The 24,861-nt window shown below is 37.9% G+C and overlaps 1 pseudogene; it reads right to left on the reverse strand.

The window, feature by feature from the left end:
- Window positions 1-7,965: 7,965 nt before the first annotated feature.
- LOC106451215 lies at window positions 7,966-9,862 on the reverse strand (annotated as a pseudogene).
- Between the last annotated feature and the right edge of the window lie 14,999 nt (window positions 9,863-24,861).

Raw genomic sequence — 24,861 nt, forward strand, 5'->3', positions numbered from 1 at the left:
AACAAATGTCTTTGGCAAAGTATACTAAAAGCCTAGGAGAGTTGTCTCAGACATTTTATCAAACACCTTTTGGGTGGGAAATGCCTATTGATCAACTTTTGAGTGGCCAACTCAGAAAATGCATTATGAATACTCTACTAGCAAGGAACAAGAATGATCTACACTAAAACATCCTAGAACTAACCTAATCACCCTTGATCTCCCTAAACCATGAATTCAAAAAGGTGATTACTCACTAATCTCCATGATTCCTCTTAAACCCATATTGGATTTCAGATTAACCATGTAGAGAAATAGATAAGAAATCAACAAGAACACAAGAACATAACAATCAAAATCCAAGAGATGAATTTCTCAAGAGAGTTTTTGTGTATTTCTCAATAAATCAAAAGATAATCTGCCTGGTGGTGGCTTCCAGAGTATTAAAACATAAGTTTAGAAAATAAAAACGTGCCTAATGAAATGACCAAAAGGCCCTTGAGAAAACATGAATTCGGCCAAACAAATAGACGTGGAGCGACCTCGGCACGTCACTCCGGCCTTCGGGAGCGACCTCAGTGGGTCGCTCTGAGAGGTCGCTCCAGGCTTCGCTTCGTGTCGTCTCGCCATAGAGACGCGAGCGACCTCGGGGTGTCGCTTTGGGAGGTCGCTCCGAGAGGGGTGTGAGATGCGAGCGACCTTGGTGCGTCGCTCTGGGCAAGTCGCTCTGGGCTTCCAATGGGATGAATATGGCGAGTGACTTCACGGGGTCGCTCCAGCTAGGTCGCTCTGAGATCGGGAGCGACCTTGGTAGGTCGCTCCAGGGTCATCTAAGACGGTTCGGAGTAACGAGAACGCGAGCGACTTCATGGCGTCGCTTTAGGAAGGTCGCTCTGAGAGGTGGGACACAGCGACTTCGTGATGTCGCTCCGGGAGGTCGCTCCCATGCTCTGCTCGCTTAATGATCACCTATTTCACCTCCTTCGAGCTCCAAATGCATCCAAATGTCCCCAAGAACTCCATGTGGCACTCCAGTACCTAATAGAGACTCATGTATGCAAAATGCAACATAAACACGTCTAAATCCTAATCTCTATGATGAAAATATTTATGAATGAATGGATAAAACAATGCAAATATGCAAGCTATCATCCGGCTTGTGTCCATCCGATTAGCTCAGCCCCTAAACGTTACCCAACTGAAGCATACAGTCCGATCCCGATCAGACGTTCAGCTACAACCCGTTCGCGAGAAGCGCTCACGATCCGACGAACCAAACCCGATAGGAGACAGTCTGCTTGCGTTCCCGACCAGACGCGTCCCGCCTCAGCACGCGATCGTTCCACCCCGTTCCAGCTCGCGTCCGTTCGAGGTTCTCTTGGTGGTCCGGTTTCTACAATCTTCAAAACCTAAAGGTAATTCGAATTCTAAGAACATGAATCAAATTTGGCTGTTTTGTAAAGATTGAAACCCTAAAAACTAATCTCTAAAGATAAAACCCTAGGATAATAGATCAAACCCTAAAAGAGTAAATCAGAGCTCGAATAAGTCTGATCCCCTAAACCCTAAATTGAGATTGATCCATTGATCAATTAAAATCATAACCTTAAAGGTTTTGAATCTCAAATCAAATCCCTTTGATCAAAGATCAAAGTTTCGAAATGCCTATAACCCTAAATTGAAAAATCGGTTTTAAATTTTATTTGAAACTTAATTGTTTATTTTGATCACCTAGAAATATTGCTAGGATTGTTTAAACTCGAATCTAAATTGCTTGACTTGTTTAAACTGAAACCCTAAATAGACTTGATAAGTTCTTGATTATATCACCTCGTGGCCGTATGGCCTTATTGCTTTCATACCTGAATTTGACCACTCCTGATTGATTGCAAACTACACTTAGATCTTCATCTTAGGAATGGTATTTGATAAAGTAGCTGTGTGGCTTGTTTCTTTGATTGGACGTTTGTTTGATTGCATCATATAGAAACTATGATTGTTAGGATTGCAGTTACATGTCAAACTAAATGCATGAGATTGAACTGAATACATCCATGGTCGTGCGGCTTCTGTCTTGGCCATGAGGCATATGTATTGGCCATTAGGCTTGCTTGTTTGTTTTTAACCGAAAACCCTATTTCTAAAGACCTATATTATAATCTATGATTTCAGATGTCGAAAATCAATAACTTGGATTTTGCTACCCTAAATGTATCTGGAGACAATTACCTTCAGTGGGCGCTTGATACCAAGATCATATTGAAATCCAAAGGTCTCGGTGAATGTATCACCGAAGACAACAACTCAAATGAGAAAGATCGTTACAGAGCCATCTTGATCATTCGTCACCACCTAGCTGAGAGTCTCAAGGATCAATACCTAACCATTGAGAATCCACTAGAGCTTTGGAACGAATTGAAATCGAGATATGATCACCAGAGAACGGTGATCTTGCCTAAGGCTCGGTCTGATTGGAGGGATCTAAGAATCCAAGACTATAAGTCCATGGATGAGTACAACTCGGCCATGTTTAAGATCGTTTCAAAGTTGAAACTGTGTGGTGAAAGTATTACGGATCAGGATATGCTTGAGAAAACATTTTCCACTTTCCACACAAGCAATGTGCTGTTACAACAACAGTACAGAGAGAAAGGTTTTAAGACCTATGCTGATCTTATTGCTTGTCTCCTGCTTGCTGAGCAGAATAATGAGTTATTAATGAGATACAGTGAGATGAGACCTGTTGGCTCAGCAGCACCACCTGAAGCACACAACACTGAGGACGATAAAGAGTCCGACCATGTCCAAGGAAACGGTTATTATGGCCGTGGTCGAGGAAGTAGATACGGAGGCCGTGGCAGAGGTTCCTCTAGCCGCGGACGAGGTAATCAGAATGGACGAGATCATGGACATGATCGTGGCTCATTTGGACGAGCCATGGCCGTGGACGTGGGTCTTCGTTTAAGCCTCAACACTTGACCAAATCAAGTAAATCAGTGTGCCATAGATGTGGAATGGACAATCATTGGGCTAAGACTTGTAGAACTCCAAAGCATCTTGTTGAGCTTTATCAAGATAGTTTGAAAGGGAAGAATCCCGAAGCCCATATGGTTTATCAAGACAATGAAAAAGACTTCGATCATGACAAGGACGATCTTATGGATTATGAAACTTCGGATTGTCTTAAAGACTGAAGTGATTTCGACATTGTATATGATTCCTATGTTTTGGTGTTTTTAAATTCTATGTTGTCTTTTATTTTAAACTTGTTTTAAAGACCTATATAATAAAAATAAAATAAAACTTTTCTTATATATACGAAGTCTCTAAGTTACATCCTTTTGAATCTTGTTTTAGAGATGAACGAGAACAAGGATATACTCGTTGTGGACAGTGGCTCAAGACACACGATTCTTAAAGATAAGAGATACTTCATAAATCTAACTCTTAAAAACGCCAACATCTCAACCATTGCGGGTATTGCTAGCCTCATAGAGGGGCACGGCCAGGCCAATATCTTGTTGCCTATGGGTACACATCTTGAGATATCAGATGCCTTGTATTCACCCAAATCTAAGAGAAGTTTACTAAGCTTTAAAGACATTCGAATGAATGGATTTCATATCGAAACCAAGGGCGAGGGAAACAAAGAATCTCTTCAAATCTTTGAACTCGTCCATGTCAATAAGAAAGTCTTAGAATGCATCCACGCACTATGCATTGGTCTTTATCACACTAAAGTCAGTATGATCGAAGCTAATGCCATTTTTGATAAAGAGGCAATCGATGACTTCACTTTGTAGCACGACCGGCTGGGTCATCCCGGGTCGTCCATGATGCGTAAGCTGATTATGAACTCGAACGGCCATTCCCTTAAAGAGAAATGAGTCATCTCTAAGCACTTATCTTGCGTTGCTTGTTCCCAAGGGAAACTCATTTCTAGGCCATCACCAGTTAAAGTCACTAAAGAGACTATAAACTTTCTGGAAAGAATTCAAGGAGACATCTGTGGACCAATTCACCCACCTAGTGGGACATTTCGATATTTCATGGTTCTCATAGATGCGTCCACTAGATGGTCGCATGTCTGTCTCCTGTCGACTAGGAACTTGGCCTTTGCCAGGTTGCTTGCTCAGATAATTCGATTACGAGCACACTTTCCAGATTTTCCATTAAAGACTATACGTCTTGATAATGCTGGTGAGTTCACTTCCCAAGCGTTTAATGACTACTGTATGTCCATGGGGGTAAGTGTGGAACACTCCGTGGCACATGTACATACACAAAACGGCTTGGCCGAGTCATTTATTAAACGCATACAACTTATAGCCCGACCATTACTCATGAGGTCGAGGCTTCCGGTTTCAGTATGGGGACACGCCGTCCTGCATGCGGCCGAGCTCATACGCATTAGGTCATAAAGTGAACATAAATATTCCCCATTACAATTACTTACGGGTCATGAGCCAGATGTATCCCATCTTAAGACATTCGGCTGTGCCGTTTATGTTCCTATAGCTCCACCACAGAGAACAAAGATGGGACCTCAAAGGAGGATGGGGATATATGTCGGATTTGATTCCCCCACGATTTTAAAATATCTTGAGCCAACTACGGGTAATTTGTTTAAGGCCAGATAGGCGGATTGTCATTTTAATGAATCCGAACATCCGACCTTAGGGGGAGATAGCAGCAAAATGATAAAAGAAATTTCATGGAATCAAACATCCATTTCTTGGCAAGATCCTCGAACTCAAATGTGTGATCTTGAAGTTCAAAAGATTATACATTTACAAAAGCTAGCTAATCAATTGCCAGATTCCTTTGCTGACCCGAAAAATGTGACCAAGTCATACATACATGCTGCTAATGCACCAATAAGAATTGATGTTTAAGAGGGACACAATCAAGTTGCTACAAAGTCTAGCCAGCGTGTGAAACGTGGTAGACCAATAGGTTCCAAAGATAAGAACCCTTGAAAAATAAAGAAAGGTGCAACCGAGGTTCATAAGACACCAGACACGGCCGCGGCCGATCAAGCCTGTGATGTGGCCGCGAACAACCCAACTTTAGACATGGCCAGACCTGATGCCACTAATGTGGCCGGCCCTGATGTGCCAAACAATGATTCTTGGGACGCCAAGATTCATGGTACTGATGGAGCAGATAATAATGAGATCTCAATGAATTATGTCTTGTCTGGAAAATGGTGGAACAGAAAACATGTCGACATGGATGATTTATTTGCTTATAAAGAAGCACTTGAACTTATGGATAATGAGGATCAAGAACCCACATCTATATATGCATGCATGCAAAGATCAGATTGGCTTAAGTGGAAAGAAGCCATAAACGTGGAGTTAGAATCACTGAGAAAGAGAGGTGTGTTTGGTCCAATAATCCGAACACCTCATGATATTAAACCAGTGGGATACAAATGAGTCTTTGTGAGGAAGAGAAATAAGAATGGTGAAGTCGTGAGGTATAAAGCCCGGCTTGTTGCACAAGGATTCTCACAGAGACATGGAATAGATTATGAGGAGACATACTCCCCTGTGGTGGATGCTACGACCTTCAGATTTTTGATAAGCCTAGCCGTGAGAGAGGGTCTGAATTTGCGGTTAATGGATGTTGTAACCGCATATTTTTATGGTCCATTGGATAATGACATTTATATGAAAGTCCCAGAGGGTATAGAATTGAAAAACAAAGAGAGTTCTCGAGACCAACATTGTATTAAGTTGGAAAATCTCTTTATGGACTGAAACAATCCGGACGAATGTGGTACAATAGACTCAGTGAGTACCTAGTAAAAGAGGGATATAGAAATGACCCTATCAGTCCATGTATTTTCATAAAGAAATTCGAAAAATCAAGGGTTGTATGTTGATGATCTGAACATCCTTGGAACCTCTGGTGAGATTTCCCAAACGGTTGAATACCTTAAGAAAGAATTTGAGATGAAAGATCTCGGGAAAACAAAATTCTGTTTGGGATTACAGCTTGAGTACATGAGTGATGGTATCCTTGTGCATCAGAAGGCATATACAGAGAAAGTACTCAAGAGGTTTAATATGGCCGATTGCCATCCTCTGACCAGTCCCATGGTCGTGAGATCACTCGGCCTGGACACTGACCCATTCCGTCCCAAGATGGACGATGAGGATGTCCTTGGTCCCGAAATGCCTTATCTCAGTGCCATTGGGGCTTTGATGTATTTGGCAACTCATACACGGCCTGATATAGCCTTTGCCGTGAATCTCATGTCCAGGTTCAGCTCCTGTCCGACCCTTAGGCACTGGAACGGGATCAAACATATTCTTCGTTACCTACAAGGAACGAAAGACTTGGGTCTGTTTTATACTAACCATAATAAGGATGGTTTAGTTGGCTTTGCTGATGCTGGATATCTATCAGATCCACATCAAGCTCGATCACAGACAGGATATGTTTTTACACATGGAGGAACGGTTGTATCATGGCGTTCCATGAAACAGACCATCGCGGCCACATCATCCAATCATTCGGAAATACTAGCCATTCATGAGGCCAGCCGCGAGGTCGTTTGGTTGAGATCGATGATCCAACATATCCGATCAGATTGTGGGATGGTCGAATGCAAAGAGCCGATCATTATCTTCGAGGACAATGCGGCTTGCATTGCTCAGCTCAAAGATGGTTATATCAAAGGGGATAGGACAAAACATATTTTGCCTAAGTTCTTCTTTACCCACGATTTGTAAAAGACCGGAGAGGTCAAAGTGATCCAAGTACGGTCTAGTAATAACTTGGCCGATTTATTTATTAAGGCACTTTCGACCTGTACATTCAGGAAGCTCACGCATCAGATTGGGATGCGTAGGCTGAAAGACCTCCACTGAGGTTCTCATCAGGGGGAGTAGTACGTGTTGTACTCTTTTTCCTTCATCATGTTTTTGTCCCACTGAGTTTTTCATGATAAGGTTTTAATGAGGCAACATTAAACGTATTACAATCCCTGTATGGTTATGGCATCCAAGGGGTAGTGTTATAAATCAATTGATGGATGTCCATAACCAGCCCGGTCATAAACCGGCCCATCCGCAGGAGAGAGAGAGAGGAGAGAGAGTCGGCCTATTGAGGAGAGAGAGAGGCGGCCACATGTTTCATTTTCCTTGTATGATTAGGAATTTTCTTTCTTTGTAATCTTTCCATATTATGTATTAGTAGTCTTTCCTAAATACTAGTTGGTTTAGGTTTTGGATACTTTCCTTTTTACTTATCTTGTAATCCCCTATATAAAGGGAACACTTATTCATTAATGAAAGACATAAACATTCAGCTCTAAATCTATTGTTTCACAACATACACGTTTTTGTTAATATTGCTTTGGACAAAGCTTATTTAAACCCACTTCTTCTATGTTGAGAATAGACATTCAGATGAACAATGAAAAGAAAAAATCCTTCCATATTGAATAGTTATGTTTATTTTTATTTTTGAGTATGAGAGTACAACACAAAATTAGGTTAGTTAGATTCTGTTTTCCGGTGATGGTAAACAAAAACAATGTTGCAGTTGTATCATGGGAATCTGAGCGCTATAAAACCATCGCACTACGGGCGTTTAAAGATTTAAGAAAAAAGATTAACCATCTCGACTTTGCAATTCTTCTTTATTCTTATATCTCGGTATTGTAATTTTAATTTATGTTCTTATTATTCTTTACAAATATCAGTTGTCCTATGGTAGTAAAATAAAGTTCCTGCAGTTGGGAGATTCAGATTTCAGTTTTGGCGTGAGTTGATCATCGAGTTTTTCGCGTTAAAAGTGTCATTTTCAAAAGCATCAAAAAAAGATTCTTGAAGAAGCATAGTTTGCACAAGGCATCTTCATTGTGGTGTGATCTCTTCTCTACTTGTTGTACAATCAGTATCACATAAATAGTAGTAATGAACTTGGTAACGCTGAGTTCCATAGTATTTGTAAAGCTATGCGACCTTGTTGGGGGATTCAAGAAACAAAAGCTTCTTGAGTTGAGATTATTATTATTCTACTCAATATGTTACATGAATAGAAATGCCAGCACTAAAAAAAGAGAGACTTGACTTGAGTAGATCCTTCCATGGTAACTTGTTCTGATGTTGTAGTGTAGTGCTCTTTTGTATCTGTGTGGTTCACCTTGAGATGGCTCCAGTGTTCTCACTCTTTATTTGGACAATAACAAGTCTCGGCGAATCAGTAGTTAACTATCATCACAATCTGTTTCATCTGCTCACCGTGTATCCTATTTCTTACCTGAGAGAGATCCTCCATCCGTTCTTGCGTCATCTAGATTTGACAAAGAGGTGGAGTTTTGAATTTGGTTAGGGAAAGCAGCACATGACGGCGGCACAGATTGAGGGAAATAGTTTCCCATTGGTGTGAAAAGTGCAGAGTTTTGCATTGGCGTTATTAGTCCAGTGGGATGGTTAAGAAACCTTAGCATATCTGCTGAGTTACCACCAGATCCTAGAACAGGCGAAGGCAGAAACTGTGGTAGGCCCATTTGCATACATGTTGGTAGACCCATCTGAGAGTAATGCGGCCCCAAAGGCAACATCATTGCTGGTGCAACAAATCTGTTACTCATTGTCATCATCTGCCATCCAAGATTTTATACAGGTTAGACCATGAATCTTGAGATTGAGTTTGTTATTTATGGTTTCAAGTATTTTTTCTTGTTATACCTGAACTTGAAGTTGAAGGGTCGTCATATAATTGATTGCTTCATCCAACGTTGATTCGTTATCGTCCTATGAACATTTGAGTATTGAGGTAATTAATGTAAGTAACGGTCAAATCTACAGATTAGGGAGTTTGTTCTTGTGGACAAACCTTGCCAGAGTTAGGTAGTAGATTCTGTAACTTGCGCATTTTCTTGTTGATATCGCTTCTTTGCTTCTGTTGTGCATCAGAATTTTTCAATATACAAAATGAATCTATCAGATTGTTTTACCAAGTTTTTCATGAGATTTTACTTACTTTTTCAGATGAGTTATAAAGCTCGTTGCTGTTGATTCGTCTTCTCTTGACAAAAGATTTTCTTGTTCTTGCAGGGACTCGTGGCCTTGGATCATCTGACTCATCATCTACACTCTGCGCTGAGACAAAAAAAAAAAGAAAAAGAAAACTGTCTTTAGACAAGAATCTAACAGATAAAAAACCAAACCAAGAATCAACCAATCGTCTTACACTGCTTATATACGTCGACCCTTCACTATCTTCAGTAAAATCTGTAGAGTCAAACCCCAATTCAACCGACCTTTCAGCAACCACAGATTGCTCATCAGGTGGTATGAACTCGTTGTCCTTTCGGTTTTCATAATCAACCACAATCCTCTTTGATGAAGAAGCTTTCAAACTCTGAACCAAATTAAGGTGATGATTCATCAGCATCTTCGTTTCATATGCAGCAACAATAACAACATGATGTTCTGGAACAAACCTGTAGCTTCTTATCAGCACCATGAATAATACTCTTCTTGAAATCCTCGTTATACTCGTCCTCGTACAAATCCACGATCGACTTGGTACGTTGATTCTCCAGAGAAAAGGCCTTGGATCTTTGGCTCTTTGCAAGAAACTGCCCGTTCTCAAACACAAGCTCCATATACTCTTGATCTGTTAACCTGCAAGAACAATAAATCAGCTTGGTAAGAACAAACATCATCTACATACAGATGTGTGTATATGTTATGTGAATTCAAGAACTTAATTTGGTCTGAAGGTAGATGATGATGGAGAAGTCATCTTTGTCTTTGTTGAATGATCCCAAAAGGCTTTGTCTTCGTTTGGAAGAGTATGTGAAAGCTATCTTTCTTTTTGTTGATCAACCTCACTGCCTTTTAGCTCTTTAAATATTTCACTTTTGTTTATTTTGTTATTTTATTATTATTTTTATGTCAACTAGTTTTCTTTCTCAGGTGCAATTAAGATCATGGGCATCAAGAGTTGGAAGAGGTCACACGTTTTACTAAAAAAAATATATTAAAATAAGTATAAATGAAGATTTTGGCTCGTCTCGCCTCTGCAGAGTGAATCCGGGTCGTTACTGTTCAGCGGGCTCCACGCTACGTGGCGGCCTGCTATTGGTCACTTTATTTAATATTTTTTTTAAATCAAACGAAAAAATAATAATAAAAAATTAGTTTTTTGAACCTCAAGTGAGCGGTTCACCGCTGCCCATGCTCTAATCTCTCAGTGCAGTACTGTTCACTGGTTGTCGAATCTCAGCATCTTTTATTTTTTCCCATAACCTTTTATATTTCACGTTTCAATGACATTGTTCAAATGATCAACAGAATCACACAGGAGGGGTTAAAAATTTATATACATAACCCAGTATGTCAGATGGCCAGAATATTGACAAATATATTTTGTAGAACATCAGTGAAAAGGACAAAAATATATTTCATCAGTTTTCGTTCTCCCATAAATCGATAAAACATGATAAAATGTCGACAAAATACAAGGTTAACTGTTTACGACAAAAGAAAAAAGAAGGAACGGGCCAAAAAGCCCACGTGGGTAGTATAAGGACAATGAAGAATGGGCTGGGCCCGCCATAATATACTAATGGGACCCACGTTGAGTTTTGGCAGCATTCTCCTCGAATGAGAAAAAGTGAAGAAGGAAAGAAAAGGAAGGGCGTGAAGTTCACGTGAAAGCCACGTGCTTTGATAGCCCCATTTGTGTCCTTTTGTCCCCTTTCGCACTGTATTTAGGACATATGTCCTCCATTACAATGACTCACACTCTCTTGAATTCTTTCTTTTATTTCGTTTCAGTTTCGATATTTCCAAATTACTTTTGCCATGCTTTTTGTAAGATATCACATCTGGTCGTGACATGATTTTATTGCTCAATAAACTGGCATCGATCATGTTAACCCGATCGAGTAAATCAGCTGTTAGATATAATTCGTTTTAATCCGATCATTGCAGATTCTTCAACCGATTCTAGAGCAAACTTTATTAAAATGGGTTTTTTCATAAACAGAGTTAACCAAAAAAATATTTTTATCTGGTGAATCATTATCATGTAGTTAATAAGCATATGATTGAATCCGTTATGATGCAAAAAGCACTTCAATATTGTCAAAAATGCAAATCAAAATTATTTTGTTATTATATATTAACAAAACTCAACTTTAGTTTCAGTGTACGATTAACCAAGGAAGCTCTATATCTTCTCTCGTGTTTTTCAGATCTGAGTTTGGCTCCGGCGTACGGTCGGCGCGTTAGTGTGTGTGCTGCTAGAGCTTTCCGTCTCTTCTCAACGCGCGTGTTCTTTTGATTCTCTTTCGGGCCCATTCGCCTACCGCCTTGTCTAAGCTTTGGTCTGACATCTATCCTCGGCTATATTTTCTGTTTGCGAAGATAAAAGCCAACAACGATAGCTCTGCTTATCTTGGAGTTAAGGCGTGGTAGTGTGGATGGTCTTCGTTGGGTGGGGTCAGCGTTTTAGGTTTCCAAAGCAAATCGATTTGTGCTTTTTAGATTTCTCTCTTGTGGTTTTGTTCTCGTGTCAGAGATGGTGGTGTGTCTGTCAGCTCTGGTGTTGCGGCAGGTCTGCTGCGTGACTTTGGAGGCGTCGTGGGGTACTAGAGGATAGGTCTATGGGTTAGTGGTGCATGTTCCTTTTCGTTCCCCTCTCTTGGATTCAGATATGTGTAGCGTTCCTTTGTCATTCTCCTTGGTGGCTCGCCGCCTCTCCTCTGTCAACTCTGTGGGTCAGAGTTGAAAATCTAAGGCGTTCTTTTTGGGTCTTAGAGTTTGTCTTATTGGTTTGGTTCCAGCAACTGTGTAAGCAGATGTGTGTTGATGGTGCAGTTGTGTTCGGTTGGTGTGGTAGTGTGTGGTGAGCAGATCAAGTCTAACATCCTTGAGAAGATTCATGTATTTGGTTGCCTCTTTCTCCCTGTTTTGGAGTTCTTCTCCTGGCCTTTGAATAAGTGTCTCTTTCGGTTTGTCTTGTGCCTCATTCGTTCCTCGGTGGCTTCGGTTAGTGAAGCATTATAAAGAGGTTGAGGCTTTTAGATTTTCCGATGAAGGTTCAGCTGAGAAAGGAGCTTAAGTTCAAGGTGATCGCTTGTTTGCTTCCTGGATGGTGTATGGTGTTAGGCATTGTGGTTCTGATTGGTACTGTGAACTGAAGGTTCATGTAGTGTTGCTTAGTTGTGAAGGCCATGGCATCACTTTCTCTCTTTCTTGTGCGGTTTTCGGCAAGATATCCGATTGATTAATGCTCAAAAGTCTAATCTTTTCTCATCTTCACGGAATGTTTACGGGTTTGGATGCAAATGTAAAAATTAATCTAGCGATTGTGGTAGTTTTTGTAAGTGACCCGTTGTTTGGGTTTGTGGATCTCTTATGTGGGTTATATTTCCGAAGATTTTAAATTGTTTCCGTCGGCTTTAGAATTTCAACCTTATATGTTCGTCAATTTCATGAATAAAATTTCATGTGGAAAAAAAAGTTTTAGTGTATGATTCATTATTGATTATCGTTTTTATGAGATCATGTTTTTAATGGTTTATATGTGAACGTATTAGGGTTTTTAATGTAATATATTATATTAACTTTTTAATTATTATATTTGATACGCTTGATTAAATTAAAAAGTTTTAACGAAAAAATCGAGTAAATCACATTTTAATCTAAACACACACTAGTTAAACGAATTTAATTAATGTTTCTATCATTAATCCGACAAAAACAAAAACTATTTTAATCGCTGAGCAAGTGAAACACACAAATATTGTCAAATTAGTCAAAAAATATTTCAGTGGTAGATGTAACTTCTAATAGTAAGAAAAACAAGAATCCCATTTGTTTTCACAGATATGCAATTTAGCAGTCAGAATTAATTACTTAATTTGCTAACATATTATATAAACAATTTATGAATAGCTAATATAAAGACCATTTTTGAATAGCTAATATGTAGAGGAAATAAACATAACCTAGTTTCAAAAAATAAAATAAATAAACATAACCGTTCAAAAGATAATACATGAAGCTCTCCTGTCTCCACAAATTACATTTCTTCTCTTCAAATTTGCCCTTTTGTGACGACATTTTCAGTGATAACCTTATTTTGAAGCTTACTATATATATAATCACAATTCGATTCAGCCAAGTTAGATTAATGCTTTTAATGGAAATCTCCAGTAGAATTCACCGAAAAATATTGAAGAAACTAACGAAAGGGAGGAGAAATGATTTCTTGGCGGATAAACTCTACTAAAGTGATGAGAGACTCAAGTCAACATGTCTTATATTTAGTGGTTTAATTTATTTAAATATAAAATATAATTATATAACTAAAGTATTAATATATTTTTAGACGTATGGTCTTTTCACTGATTCTGATGCTTTAACAACACGAAACTTGTGAAACAAGCAACATTGACTTGTGTGATTGATTGAAGAATAATATAACTACGATTGCTCTCTTATTGAACAAAGAGAGTCTCGGAGCAAAGATAGCAACATTGTAAACGTATACTAAAACAATAGCAAATTAATTAGAGACACCTATAATTGGGACCAGAGTAGAGAAAAGATGTTGAGGTGCCTCGTCTTGAGTTTCTATCGATCACAAATATCTGATCCTGCAAAACCATACAGCTAGCAACAAGATCAGCTGGAGTGACACAAATTTCTTGAGAAAATCCCAAAGCTTCATAATCAACTTCCCAGTTTAATCCGTCTACGTATTGATGAATTGATCAGATCACATTGGTGCAGTTTAGGGTTTCAAAAATGTCAGATCGAGAAAAGACATTCAGCTACTTGAGTTCATTTGATTATTGGGCCCTTGATTGGCTCATGGACATAGTCTTAGTGTGTGCTATGATATGCCTGCTTATTCTTTGTTTCCCTTCTAAGCAATATGAAAATAAACTAAATTACTAGTATGTAATATGTATAGCCAAGGGAAAATCAAATGTCATTTGGTATGGAAAATGACGCCATAAGAGGATCACGATTAAAATGGAACATATATAATCTTACGCAGCCACACATCTCTTTATCACGTTTTAAGATTGGGAAATCAATTTTTAAAGCCTGAATCAATCACGGGGTTAGTGCGTAATAAAAAAAATCCAAATAATAATTGAAATAAAATATAGTATCAATAGTTCTACAAAAAGACACGCAGGCACGCACGCACGCACCCCGTATCTTTGCTTTATCGAGTTTCATGCATTCATACATTACTGTATTAAGCTTCAACAAGCTTATCCCTTTCTTATTAAAAGAGAAACATCATTAGAAATAAACCTTGGCCTCGTGTGTTTATTACATGAGTGTCATTTCCTAGATGGCATCACCTAAGCCACTCTCAATAGCTTTTTAAAATAACCTTTTGTGAACTAGAATATTTACAACCAAATGTCATTGGACATATACATTATATAATAAACTTTATTTACAATTCGATCGGTTTTGGTACCGCTGCATTACAATCCGCTTTGACATACAAACCGGGACTTTATGACAGGCGTAGAATCTGATGCAATTACGGTTGAAAAAGGCAACAAATATATCTCGACATCTATCCAATGAATTTTAAAAGGGTGAGAGTGGTTCTTCAACATTTTTTTAAACGGTTTGTTATCCTATTTTTTTGAACATTTTTTGAATCCAACATTTTATGAACATTTGTTTACTAATATCAAATCATATTATAATCATACTTTTTTGAAACCGAGTCAACTACTTATGAACATTTCTATGCAACATTTTCGAAATTTCAACTACTTCTTTCGATGATCATTTCTATGCAACATTTCAAATCGCTTAATTGGTCAAAGTTCAAAGGAAAGACAATAATAATGTAAGCATATAAAAGGAAACAGAATTACACTACAAGAAAACAGGGGGATTCTGATGGCCGAAATCGTCGGAAATTCGTCGGAATCGGTCTATTCCGACGAATTTTCGACGAACCCGTCCGTCGGTATCGTTTCGTCGGAAAAAAAAATTCGTCGGAATTTCGTCATAAATTCCGACGACTTTCTGACGAATACCGAGAAACGTCATTCTGACGAACTTCCGACGATATTACGATGCGGCTACACGAGACCAGAGTTCATCGGAAAACTACAATTCCGACGAACGTGGTTCCTCGGTTTATTCCGACGAACTTTGGGCGTCGGAATTTACCGACGGACATCGGTCGTCGGAATATACCGACGAACCACGTTCGTCGGTATATTCCGACGGAAATGAGTTTGTCGGTAAATTCCGACGGATATATGTCCGTCGGTATATTCCGACGACCGTTGTCCGTCGGTATATACCCTTTTTTTTTTACAAATTAATTTTGCATTTTTATATATTTTTTGATATTAATAAATTTAAAAAATTGGAAATTTAAAACTAATAATATTATAAAATTTAAATTCATAAAAACCGAAATAGGAAAAAAACATTCATAAAGTTTAAAATTCATACAAACCGAAATAGAAAAAAAAACATTCCGAAAGTTTTATAAAGCCGAAATAAACTAAGATGAACTCGAAGACATCAAACGATCTAGCTTCTGCATAATCTCGGTGTTGAACTTCTTCTGGGATGCCAACTCAGCAAGGATAGTGGCATTCTCCGAACGGATAGTGGCATTCTCCGAAAGGATAGTGGTGTTCTGCTCCTCCAATGCCCCAATCCGTTCATCTTTGTCATGTAGCTCCTCGAGAATCATGGGATCGGCATACGGAGCTTGCGAAGAAGATGCCGGATACGAAGAAGCACGACGGGCCAACCCAACTAAACGGCCTCCTTTCCTTTTAGGAACCGCCTACAAAAATATTTAAAGTAAGTAAATATGGACAAGTAAGTAATCGACATTATAAAAAAAATATATTAATAAAAAAAATTACCTTTTCAACCATCTCATTTATTTGCAATAGAGACAGGTTGGTTGAAGCTCCCGTGGAGTCGCCGTCATCAGAGAGAGGCTGAGATTGAGAAACTATCTCAGCTTCCACCAAATCAACTACACCTCTGATCACGGGGTCCTGAATTTGACCCGTCGTCTTGTTAGTGTGAGCCACCTTAATGAGTTGGAGACGATCAACGGGATTACCGTCATTTGCTTCGATCTAAAAAAACCGCCATTATTAGCCAAAAAATATATAAAATATTTATTTAAAAAATATAAAGATAAATAATAATAAAAAACTTACAAGTTCATCCTCCTTAGTAGACATGGAGCAAGCGCCGAGGTTGTGCACATACATACCTTTCCCGCCACGATCGCTCTTCCGGTTCCTGGAGTTCCTAGAAGACGTCTCTGCAGTGTCTTCCCTCTCCCAATGAGCTATCAACTGCTCCCACACCCCCCCCGTTGATGAACCGTGGCTTCTTGTTCTTCTGCCAAACTGTCTTCCACGCGTTTATCTGCTTTGTGTAAGAGTCCATGGCCTTTTCGTTGAATTTCTTACGGACTGTTTCCGTAAGATCGGAGTGCCAGTTGAACTCTTGCTACAAAACAAACACAATTTAATAAGTAAATATATGTAAAAAAATGTAAAAACTTAAAAAAAATGAAGGGTTACTATACCGCAAACTGACGAAACCACAACTCTCGTTCGTCGGAAGGGATCACACTCCACTTTGGATATCCAAAACGGAGCATGGAGTACATCATCTGGTTGATGCTCCGGCTAATGCCATTTTTCGACTTGGTGAACCTTTAAAAAAAAATACAAGTTAGCAAGTTAATTAAAGCAAAAAATATAACGGTACAAATAAAAAAAAATACTAACCAAGTGCTATGGCCTCGTCGTGGGTTGAGTTGGAGAAACGGGAGATGCTCTCGACCTGGTTGTTGAACCAATAGATGAACCGGCATGACCCCCGGATCCTGTTGAGCAGCAGCGTGAGGGGCAGCGTGAGGGGCAGAGGGAGCTGGAGCGGGAATATATGCGGGAACCGAGTCATGAGACGATACCGATGCACGGGAACCGCTCACCGAACTACGTCGAAGACGGGCTGCGGGGCGGGCTTCATCCTCGGCCCTAAAAAAAAAAATTAACCCATCAAACATATTTTCATTTATATATTTACAAAAGGTTTTATAAACGTTTTAAAAAAAACTATTAAACCTTTTATATATATATATATATATGTATACAAAATTATAAAAAATTTATAAATATAGAAAAATGTTTTAAAAATTTATAAATGAAGAAAAATGTTGTTAAATATTTATATTTAAAAAAAAATGTTGTTAAATATTTATTAGTGGAAACTTAAAAAAAAATAAAAAAATTTTAAAATTTTAAAATTTTTACTATACATGATTTACATATATATATATATGTATACAAAATTATAAAAAATTATAAATATAGAAAAATGTTGTTAAAATTTATAAATGAAGAAAAATGGTGTTAAATATTTATATTTTTTTCAAAAAAACGTTTTTAAAAATCAAAAAACGTTTTTAAAAATCAAAAAACGTTTTTAAAAATCAAAAAACGTTTTTAAAAAAAAAAAAAAACGTTTTAAAAAATCAAAAAACGTTTTTAAAAATCAAAAAATGTTCCAAAAAAAAACTAAAACAACAATCCTAACTTATATATCCTAAACTATCCATTCAATCCTAAAATGTTCAATCAAACAACCTAAAATCCGAGATCAACTTCCAAAACCCTAAACAATTGAAAAAAAAAGGTTTGGGATGATTCTTACATGATTTGGGGTTTGGGGAAGAGATAGGAGGGTGAGGAGAGGATTCGCCGGTGAAGAGAGGCCGGAATCGCCGGAGAGTCGCCGAAATCGCCGAAATCGCCGGAGAGTTTTGAGAGAGAGAGAGGCCGCGGAGATAACGAAGAAGAAAGGAGAAGGGTTTTTATTTCCGTGGATTCCGACGGACACGGGTTCGTCGGTATTCCGTCGGTATATTTAAAATATACCAAATGCCGATTCGCGAAAATTTTCAAGCGGTTTGGTTCTCCCGGGCTAATTGAAATTCCGACGGAACGTGTCCGTCAGTATTTTCCGACGGACACATTCCGTCGGTATATTCCGACGGAATTCCGACGACTTAGTGTTTAGGGTGTTCTTTTCAAGTTTCTAAATGCAAAATCCAAACCTTTGATAATATATATAGTATTTGCATAAAGATTTAACAATAAAAATGTTTTATAACACGATTTTACACAACAACATTTTTTTGTAGTGTAAGCTTATATAAATATGATTGTATAAGTACATAATGTTAAGATGAGATGTTATGAAAACAATGATATGCATACATAAATATTTTAATGAGTTGTTATATTTGAACGGTTGCGATCTAATACTATACTAAACACTTATTATGTGTTATTTTCATAGTTTTGGCATCTAAATTTATAGATTTTTATGATTGAAACTTTATAGAAAAACATGTCGTCGGTATTTTCCGACGAAATACCGACGACCTTTCCAATTTTCAATGAAACCCGTTGTCGTCGCTATGTCGTCGGTATATTGCGAGGGATTTCCGACGGACCATTAAAAAAAAAAAAAAAAACTAATCAGAATCTTCTGAATCTTCATCAAACTCCCCAACCTCGGCTTCCGGCTCTGAATGTACGACAGCATCATGTCCAAACACAGTCAAATTCTCAACGAGTTGAACATTTTCCAAATCTTCAACTGCCTGGGCGTTGCTGGTAGACTCTGGTTGCAATGGTTCATCATCATCAGAAGTTCCATCCACTCGTCCTCTTGGGTTGATTTGCGTTACAGTAACCCATGGATCGTCTCTGTACGTCACCCGAGGGTAACTGATGTAGCACACCTATACATATCAATTATACAAGTATTAGTTCAATATATAACATTAATTAATTATATTGGTAAAAAATTATGAATAGATTGACATACCTGATCAGCTTGCGAACCAAGAATGAAGGGATCATAATATTGAAGTTTCCGCCGCGAATGAACTGATGTAACACCAAACGCATCAATCTTCACTCCTCTATCTGGGGTGGTGTCATACCAATCACAATAGAATACTACACAACGCAATCCAACCATTCCAGGAAATTGGATTTCCAATATTTCTTTTATGTTGCCGTAGTAGACATCGTCACCAGAAGAAGATGAAACACCAGCATCATATGTTGTCTTAGAATGACCTTTCCTTGTGAATGCATATCCTCGCGTACAAAATTTAGGATATGATTTGACCACATAGTTTGGTCCCTGCACAAATTCGCGTATCCAATCATCGAACACAAGACCTCTGGCCAAACCATCATTCACCTATAAAAAAAACATATATGATTGCAAAATTAATTAGTTTATATATATTAAATTTAAACTAATCATTTGCATAGGGTAATATGATATATGACTCACATAACTACGAAGCCACGCAGCAAATCCGTTATCTCTAAGTTGTCGAAGCTCATCTTCTGTTGCATGCCTGTGAGTCATACGCAACTCCGCCATATATACACTATATACAAAAATATTATCAATATGAAATAAATTTATTGAATATTAATCTAACAATAAATGAATAAATATTTTTACCTCTCATATTGTAGAACATCTTCACAGTTGGTGAGCAAATATGTTTGCAAATGAGCGTGCTCAGTGTCCGTAAGTCTCCGCTTCGTGAATTTTCCACTAAGTCGTCCTATTTCCTTGAACATGCTTGGGACAGTAACATGATATGTTGCTCTCTCCCCTCTATCATCATGCCGAGCAGGTCTTCGGTGTTTTGTTTGCACTTCTGGTGGAAAATAATTTTCAGCAAAGATTGCAGTTTCTTCATTGATCACCTGTGCCACTATAGATCCTTCCACCCTGCTTTGATTTTTGACCATCTTCTTCAGATGATGCATATAACGCTCAAAAATATACATCCATCTGTACTGCACAGGACCACCAAGTTCCAATTCTCTTGCGAGATGAATAGCAAGATGTTCCATTACATCAAAGAATGATGGAGGAAATATCTTCTCAAGGTTGCACATGCTGACTGGTGCGTTTGTCTTCAAATTATTAATACCCTCTTCAGTCACTACTCTGCTGCATAAGTCGCGGAAAAAAACACTAATCCCTGCAATTGCTTCATGAACATTACGTGGCAATAATGCTGAAAAAGCAAACGGAAGGAGGCGCTGCATAATTACATGACAATCATGACTCTTCAAGCCAGTAAACTTTCCTTCGCTTCTATCAACGCAGTTCCCCAAATTTGATGCATATCCGTCAGGAAATTTCACTTTATCTGTAATCCAATCAAAGAACTCTTCTTTTCTAGCACCATCTAGCCGATAAATGGGAAAAGGGGCCGTACCGTTCTCATCAACGTGAAGTTCAGAACGATCACAAATATCGACTAAATCCAACCTTGACTTCAAATTATCCTTCGTTTTACCTTGGATGTTAAGGACTGTGTTCATCAGATTATCGAAGAAGTTCTTCTCAATATGCATGACATCTAAATTATGCCGCAATAGATGACTCTCCCAATATGGCAGATCCCAGAAAATACTCTTTTTGTGCCAGTTATGTAGCTCTCCAACCGCATTGACTCGAATGTTTTCATGTCCACCTACATCTGGCGTCCTTTCTGCATCAAAATACCTAAACTGCTTCAACAAATCTTTCCCACTAACTTCCTCAGGTGGACCATCAAACACCTGCTTGTTCTTCGTAAACGAAGTCTTACTCCTGCGGTATGGATGATCAGGTGGTAGAAATCGTCTGTGACAGTCAAACCAACACGTTTTCCTTCCGTTCTTTAGTTGGAAAGCATCTGTGTCATCTTGACAATATGGACATGATAGCTTCCCATGTGTTGTCCATCCAGATAACATACCATATGCTGGAAAGTCACTTATTGTCCACATAAGTACTGCCCGCATCTGAAAGTTTTCTTTGCGCGAAACATCGTATGTCTCAAAACCATGCGCCCATAGTTGTTGCAACTCATATATTAGTGGTTGAAGAAACACATCTAGTGATCTTTTAGGATGATCTGGCCCGGGGACGAGAATTGAGAGAAACAAAAACTCTCGTCGCATGCACAAGCTCGGCCGTAAGTTGTACGGTGTCACAATAACTGGCCATAGAGAATACTGCCTTCCATGCTTTCCAAATGGGCTGAAACCATCAGTAGATAATCCAAGATAAACATTTCTTCTCTCTTCCGCAAATTCTGGATATGTTGACTGGAAATGTTTCCAAGCCTTTGCATCTGAAGGATGTCTAATCTCACCATTTGTGGAATGCTCTGCATGCCATCTCATTGCTTTTGCTGTGCGCTCACACTGATACAACCTCTTCAATCTTTCCGTCAAAGGCAAATACCACATTCTTTTGAATGGGATCGGAACTCTTCCCCTCGTCTCCTGATAACGAGGTTTCCCACAAAATTTGCATACATTCGTGTCTCATCCGCTCTCCAGTAGATCATGCAGTTGTCAATACATACATCTATCACTTCATACGGTAGTTGAAGACCTGCAACAAGTTTCTGAACCTCGTAGTATGAACCCGGTGCAAGGTTATCCTCAGGTAGAATACCTTTGACAAAATCAGTAATCGCATCCATACATTCTTCAGCCAAATTATAGTCTGTCTTAATACCCATTAATCTAGTTGCAGATGATAAGACTGAATGACCATCTCTACAATTTTGATACAAAGGTTGTTTTCCTGCATCCAACATGTCAAAAAATCTCCTAGACTCGGGGTTTGGTTCTTCCCCTCTATAATGATCATGTACCATCTGCTCAGTACCTACACCATAATCTATATCCGTTCTAGATTCTTCTAACCTAATATCAGGCTGAGGTTCACTAACAGGCTGAGGTTCGCTAGTACTACCATATTCATAACCAGTTTCCCATGAAGGTACCAAACTTTATAATTACGTGAAAACCCTTTCATATACAAATGAGTCCAAACATCAAATTCTTTTATAACCTTATTATTATTGCAAGAAGAGCAGGGACATCTTAACATACCACTTTTTGCATCCGGTTGCTGTTGAACAAGCCTCATGAATTCTCCAATCCCTTGAACGTATTCTTCCGTAAGCAAATTGGTGTTCGGATCCAAATGAGGTTTATCCATCCACGAACGATAATAAACTTCTGAAGACATGATTTTCACGGAATTGTTATGACTAAAGAGAATGAAGAGAGAATGAAGTGTGAATGAGTTGAATGAGGAGGGGTTGTATTTATAGGAAATTGCTTACGGACCTCCGACGACTTTCCGACGAAATTCCGACGGATGTAAAGCAGTCCGTCGGAATTCCGTCGGAATTGTCCAATCCCAAACGGCTATACAACGGTCATATATATTTGTCGGCAACGGTCACATGGTTCGTCGGAATTCCGTCGGAAAATACCGACGGAATTCCGACGACTTTGCTGTTAATCGGAATGTCGTCGGAAATTCGTCGGAATATACCGACGAACTTCCGACGACTACAACGGTTACATTTTTTATCAGAATGTCGTCGAAAAGTCGTCGGAAAATTCCGACGAACCATATTTCGTCGGAATTCCGTCGGAAATGGCCGACGGAATTCCGACGACTTAATTTTTTTGGATTTCGTCGGAAATTTGTCAGTATTCCGTCACAAATGTCCGACGACCTTGGTGTCCGTCGGAACCTCCGTCGGAATTCGGTGTGTTTTCTTGTAGTGTTACAAATAATCGAAATAATTACCTTAATCAAAATAATAATATTCCTGATTTATTTACGCTTGACCATCACGCCAATTTGAATCACGCAATAACCAAATAAGGTAAGTGGAATATATGGGATTAAAGAGGAGCATTAATATTGGTATCGTCTATTCAATTTGGCGTGGAGAGTAAAAAACTTATGTGATGTGTTGATATAAATAGGAGAGCAATTCGTATCCATCTCCTCACCATCCCTCTTTCTCTAAACTCCTTAAGCAACTGATACAAGCAAACACAAAAAAAACATATGGCAGGTTTTAACTCTGTTGCCGACTTGAAACCCTTTAAGACCATGTGGAGAGTGAAAGTGAGCATTGTGAGAAATAGGATTGCAAACGAAGACTTCTGAAGGTTGCAGTTTGGCAGCAGTTAAATAATAGGATTGCAAACGAAGACTTCAGATTTTGTTAAATAATATTTTTAAAATTTCTACATGATCTCTTTTCTATTGCTCATAATAGGATTGCAAACGAAGACTTCTGAAGGTTGCAGTTTGGCAGCAGTTATTTTGTCTGAATGTTTAATTTTCTTTTATTTTTTTATACATTGTTCTTTTAATATTTTATTAGACTATTGAGGATTTTTCATTTAATATTATATTTATAATTTACCCGCATGTAAACAAATATACAATTTAATGCTCATGACCATCGCATATAAATTTATATTCACATACTAAAATTCCTAGGTATAAACCGTACTTTCTTACATATATTTTTTTCTTACTATGCCTATAATTTTAATTATGTCTACATATTAAAATTTATAATACATTAATAATTTCTTCGCTCCGCGCAGAGCGCGGGTTATCACCTAGTATATAATAAGGATAAACGAAAAAGGAACATTACTGTATTAAGCTTCAACAAGCTTAAATATATCGAGTTTCATGCATCATACATTACTGTATTAAGCTTCAACAAGCTTAAATATACTTCACTAGACTGCCCTCCTAAACTACTTTAAACCTTTAGACCAAATCTAAATCTTCCTCTATTTTGTAAACTTTGAATTATGTTTTAAAGTAAACATGTTTTCACTCGGGTGTAAGGAGAAATCGACATGCCTTTTTGTTTTGGGCAGCAACGAATAAATAAAGTCATCTTAAACTTAAGTGGGATTTCAGGGCACAAAAAAAAAAAAAAGTTGGGCGAAGGACCTGAAGGTACTATTCCAACGTTCTAGTTCGAAATTTAACATTTTGAATTGACAATTTTTCTAAATAGAGTTAGATGAAGCTTCATTAATATGTAACCATGTATGCATAAAAACTTTATCGTGGACCGATGATTGACCTAGTTAAAATAAAAATAGAGAAAAGTTGACTTTTTTTTATTTTGTCGCGGTCATTTACCACGTATGGAAGCAGAGAAACAACCTTATTCACAATCACAACCTCGTGCCGCCGATGACAGTGTTCAAGGGAATCGACAAGGACGTGCGTAACATCATCTCTTCCCGGCGACACAGAAACATTTTCAAGCCACTTATGGCTCTGTGGCTAAGATAAATCTAGCTTACCTCTGTTTTTAAGCTGTTTTTGTCCCATCTTGTTTTTATTTTTTTTTGTCAAGATGGTTCAGAACTAAAATCCTTCTTTTGTAGCATCTTTCTTTCATTTATGATATTTACAAGTTAGCAAAAAAAAAAAAAGTTGACTTTTGTTGTTTGAACCATAAAAACAGGTTATTTTTAAAAATTATTGCATATTTGTTGAGCCTAACAAGTTTGTGGACCGTATTTTAAAAGTAGATATTAATACTAACAAATATTAATTATTTTTGGTTCTTTACCAGTGATGATTTCTCATATATATATATATATATATATATATATATATATATATATATATATATATATATATATATATATATATATTACTTTATAAATAACTATTTATCGGGAGGAATATTATATCAAAACTTAAACTAATCTTTGAATTAGTTTGGTTTCATTGGTAAGAATATCTCCAAAAGATAATATATAATTTCAAATATGAAGTTTTTAGCTCTCTGATTTTTTTTCTTTCATTTTTATTTGAATTTTGATCATTATAAATACACATCACAATTATGATTATTAATATTTTGTCGTCATCGTTGTAATCTTTAAAAAATTTATATCTCATAAATATTTTA

Source organism: Brassica napus, chromosome C6 (assembly GCF_020379485.1).
Source record: "Brassica napus cultivar Da-Ae chromosome C6, Da-Ae, whole genome shotgun sequence".
NCBI lineage: Eukaryota > Viridiplantae > Streptophyta > Magnoliopsida > Brassicales > Brassicaceae > Brassica > Brassica napus.